This window comes from Propithecus coquereli, unplaced genomic scaffold, assembly GCF_000956105.1.
Source record: "Propithecus coquereli isolate 6110/MARCELLA unplaced genomic scaffold, Pcoq_1.0 Scaffold222, whole genome shotgun sequence".
In the NCBI taxonomy this organism is placed as follows: domain Eukaryota; kingdom Metazoa; phylum Chordata; class Mammalia; order Primates; family Indriidae; genus Propithecus; species Propithecus coquereli.
This window is the reverse complement of record NW_012147412.1, coordinates 1,727,989-1,732,884: the sequence shown is the minus strand read 5'-3', so window position 1 is coordinate 1,732,884 and position 4,896 is coordinate 1,727,989. Positions and strand designations below refer to the sequence as shown.

At 42.0% G+C, this 4,896-nt stretch overlaps 1 protein-coding gene across 1 annotated transcript in view; it reads right to left on the bottom strand.

Annotated features, from left to right (window-relative positions):
• The window catches only part of SC5D (sterol-C5-desaturase), a 17,903-nt gene extending 13,802 nt beyond the window's left edge, over positions 1–4,101 (bottom strand). Inside the window, exon 1 of the mRNA XM_012644917.1 lies at positions 4,016–4,101. The gene's annotated coding sequence lies outside the window, so the exon portion shown is untranslated. The remainder of the gene's footprint in view (positions 1–4,015) is intronic.
• Between the last annotated feature and the right edge of the window lie 795 nt (positions 4,102–4,896).

The window sequence follows — 4,896 nt, the reverse complement described above, 5'->3', positions numbered from 1 at the left end:
ACTAGGTAATTTGCATACAAAGATTAAAAAGATACAGTCTAAATTAGTTTTAAAGCTAAGGCGACTACAGAAACAAATAATTACATCAATATGACAAGTGCTGTAATAAAAATGTGTATGCAAATTCTATGAAATCAGAAAAGTCAACACAACTACCTCAGCTTACAGTAAAAGCCTTCCTAATGAATATGACATTAGATTTGGGCTTTGAAGGGCATCGCCAGAAAGAAAAGATTAGGGATAATACAAAAGGTATTAGTTCACCATTTTTTTAATGACTGAGTAGTACTACATGGTATACATATACCACATTTTATTAATCTACTCATGTATTGGTGAACTAATATCTCTTGTATTAACCTGGATGGAACTGGAGATGCTTTTTCTAAGTGAAGTATCACAGTAATGGAAAAACAAACACGTGTACTCACCATTAAATTGGAACTAGTTGATCAACACCTATGTACACATATGGAAATAACATTCATCGGAAATCAATCAGGTAGGAGGGGGAAGGAGGGGAGGAGTAAATTCACACCTAATGGGCAGGTAGAGTACACACTATCTGGGTGATGGGCACACTTACAACTTTGACTCAAATGGTACAAAAGCAATTCATGTAATCAAAACATTTGTACCCCTGTAATATTCTGAAAGAAGGAAAGGAAAGGAAAGGGGAAAGGGGAAAGGGGAAAGGGGAAAGGGAAAAGGGAAAGGGGAAAGGGAAAAGGAAAGGTTAGGGAGAGTATTTTAAATAGAAGTAGCAACTGCAAAGCATGGGTCACGGTATATTCATGGCTTACTGGGTGTGGCTGGTGAGTGCCAAACAGTGTGATAAAGGTGAGGCAGAGGGAAAAACATGTTAAGGGACAAACCAGATTAAGAGAAGATTAGTGTTAGACTATGAAGGGATCTGCTGCCCTACTAAGGAATTTGGACTTTCTCTCACACACAGTGGGGAGACACTGAAGATTTTTGAGCAGGAAAAAGATATAATTAGACCCATATTTCATAAAAACCATTCCATTAGAAATGTGAATAATGATGAGAAGCAGGGAGAGTAGTCTGGTTGCTCCTGTGGTAGACTAACCCAGAGAAAACGACAGCCTGATCTCAGGCAGTAGCAGTAAGAATAGCCACATTCATCAGAGGTTTATCAAGTAAAAACATCCACAGGACTTGCATAACCCACAGATACCAAAATATGAAAAAGTGAAAAATCTAGGATGACTGAGATTTTTGGCTTGTCTGAGTGGATGGTGGTGTCATTATAACTGAAATAAGGAATATTGGCAGAGCTAGTAGATGCTGGTGGGGTAGGATTGGGAGTGGGTAAGTAATGATGGTTTCAGTTTGGATCTTAAAATCCAATTACCTGTGATTCATCTGGGCTCCTAGATAAAAGAAGTAGGCCACATGTAAATACGAATCTGACATTCAAAAGCAAGCCTTGTATACAGGTAGTAGCTGAAGTCATAAAGATGAAGATTGTCAAAGGAGGCAGCATAGCAGGGGAAGTGCACTAAGTAAGTAATACCAGGGAACCTAAACATTTAATAATTGAAGAGGAGATTGTACACCACTAAAGGTTGCTAAGAGTTGACAGACTAATCTACACGTTACCTATAGTGCTACATAGCCCTAATTCAACACAGTACCCAGATACAGCCAAAAAGAACTCAAACGTTAGCAAGTAATCTTCTTCATTCAATCTTAAATATCAGGCGTAAGTAAAAACCTTAATCAGTCCCTAACTTAAAACAACTCTTTAATGTTGCTTTTCCCTGAAGACCATGCTAATTGTGTTAATTTGTATATTCCCTGCAACAGTAACACAGTGCCTGGAAGGGAGGAGGCATAGTACCTCAGTCAATCTAGAGGCAGTTTAGACACTGAAATTAAACCTGTTCTAAATGCAGAATTTTTAGTTTCCATTAATTCTATTTGTTGAATGTAGTAATTAGGTATTCATTAATATATTGCTGTAATTTCTGACATCTACCATAAAATCTTCTGAAATCAATACGTTCTCAACACTGCAATTAAATTTCTAGGTAAGTTTATATTCAAACCCACATCTGTAAAATGGAGATAACTAAGTAGTCTTTTGACACTATCTGACACACAAGAGGTACTCAATAAAAAGAGCTATTATTATTACTGTTATGGGAGCCAAAAATGAGTCAAAATTAATGTAAGACAAAAAAGGTCCCATTTGACTTTTCTTTGAAAAATAATTGATAGCAGCTAATATTAATATTTACTATATACTAGGTACTATAAATATTTTTCATATATTAACTCACTTAGCTCTTTCGAGAAACCTTAAGAGTTAGGGTACTAGTATTACTCTTACTTTACAGAAGAAGCTGGGCATAGAAAATTCAAGTAACTTGCCCAGAGTCATACAGTAAATAAATGCTGGAGCTAGGATTCAAACACACACGGACTGGTTGCAAAGTCCATGGACTTTCACCAACTTCTACTGCCTTTTCACCACTACCTCAACTCATCAACAATTTTTTAAAATTCTACAAGCTCACGTAATTTTGCATATAATTTTAAGGGGTTATAACTTCTCAATTAAGGGGCTCCACAGACACTAAGTACCACTGCTTGAAACACAAGCTGATATTTTATCTTTGCAGAAATAAAGAAAAGTTTTCTTAAAATACAGTTATCAATAGAACAATATTGGGCTTAGAACGACTGAGCCTATTATTACCTTTTTGCTTAACTTAAAAAGTATAGATAATAGCTAACATTTATTGAGAACCAGGTATTATTTTAAGCACTATAACCTCATTCTCACAACTGTATGAGGTGGCTACTTCTATAATTCCCACTTTATAGATAGGGAAATTGAGGTCAGGGTATTTAAATACTTTTTCAGTAACAAGTAACAGCTGCGATGTACATTCCAGAGCCTGTTCTCTTTGCTACTACATTATGTTATCTCTCAAGATGTTTTATGTGCAGATGGGGGAATTCTCAGTACCACTCCATCCTAATTACATTACATAATGAACGGAAAAGCACTCTACAAATGATCAGGGGTCATGTATTTATTATCTATTAGGTTTTTATCATTAAAACTTAAAAATGATAGTGACATAAACACAAGTAACCTCACAGTAGGTTTCGGCTAAAAATACCAGGCCACCACAAACTTTCCAGTTTGGAAACTTTATCTACTGAAGTAATGTTTTCCTCACCTATGCCACCTCCAAATCTACTCTGCTATAACATAGGGATGGCAGTATACATGAGTCTTCTTTTTACGATACTAAAGTAATAGATTATTTCCCATTCTCTTCTCCTCTGCTCAAACTCTAAATTGTTGTCCCTCCCTCCTAATTACAGTAACTGAGGCTTGCACCACAATGGTCAAGAGTTCAGATACCAACCAGTTCTTCAGCCTAACTCCTCTGCCCCTTAAAAAAACAGAACAAAACAAAAAAATCCCTCCAAAAACGAAGGAAAAAGTAAAGCATTAGTGTTTAGCAGCCAGACTTCCCTTGGATAACAGATCCGCAACAGCCAACATCAAACACTGCATTTTCCTCAAGCCCCTCCGTGTCTGTCGTCCAGACCTCCCCATCGAACCCGAAATCCCTCTTCTTGCCAATGGAAAGCCGCTCAGTCGGAGGTCTCAGTTCTGCCGCAACACTCAGCCAGCCCAGGCCAGCGTGCGTCCCCAACGCCCCGCACTCGCCCCGGCACAGCCCTCGCAGCAGCCTGTTCTTAGGATGCCCGCCTACGTGCCAATCCCTCCTAGCTGCCATCGCAGGGTCGGCTTCGCCTCAGCGTTGGCGACACGTGCCTAGTGCCTGGCATCTAGGAGGCATGCAACAACGCCTTGCCCTACGCTGAAACCAAAGGTCGGGGCGCGCCCTCAGCCTTCCCTACCTGGGCCGCATCTTGCTGATTTCCCTCCATCCCCTTTTCTTCCGCTCCTCCCCTGGCCCGCTCGGGGGTATTCCGCCTCCTTTCCCGGCCCGCCCGCAGTGCCTACCTGGTGGGGTCTGCAGTCGCCCCCAACGCCGCGGCTCGCCAGGCTACCACAGTAGGTTAGCGGTCCGCGGTGAGCTGGGCCGGGAGGGGCGGAACCACAGGCCCCGCGCAGGGCGGCAGGAGCGGCCAGCCAATGAGGGGCCGGCGGCATAAGCAGATATGACGGCGGATCGCGCGACCCGGCGGTGCGCGGCTCTCCGCGGTCACGTGGGCGCCGCGCGCTCGGCCACGCCCCCTTCACCTCACTGATCGAAGGTTGGGGCCAAGGACCCGATTAGGGTCCCGAGGAGGGGGAGGGTGGGCTTTCGGGTTGTGTGTGTTTGTTTGTTAAGTGGCACTGGTGTCTGTAGTTCAGAATTATACGAAGCAGGTTTACAGTATTTATGCAAACAGTCCTAAAATGGTGCTCTCTCTGGTGACATTTCCTCCGCAAATGTCGGAGGCATTCTCCCCTTCAGCTTAGGGAGGTTTCAACATGCGTGGGACGGTTGCTGACACTTTCAACCCACATGCTGCAGCTTCTGTAACATTGACTGGCTTGAATCTGGAGGAACCGGTTTACGGAGATTGTTAAATGGTGACAAAGTGAGGATAAAGATGGACAGAGACCTTTTTATAGTGATAGTTGTTAAAAAAAAAAAAAAGCTGCCACAAATTTAGTTTAAAGCTCAAATTGGCTTTTATTTGCAATTCTTGAATCAGGGCAGCATCCCATTCCATGAAATAGAATAAGGGCTCCCATGACCTGAGCAGAGGAAGCTGGCTTTATAGGCAGAGAAGGGCTGAAGAATGCAGAAATAGTTGTTTCAAAGTTACTTTCCTTATAGGGTTAAAACAGATGGGACTGACTAGTCATGCCGGCTCAGGTAAACTGGGCCCCTT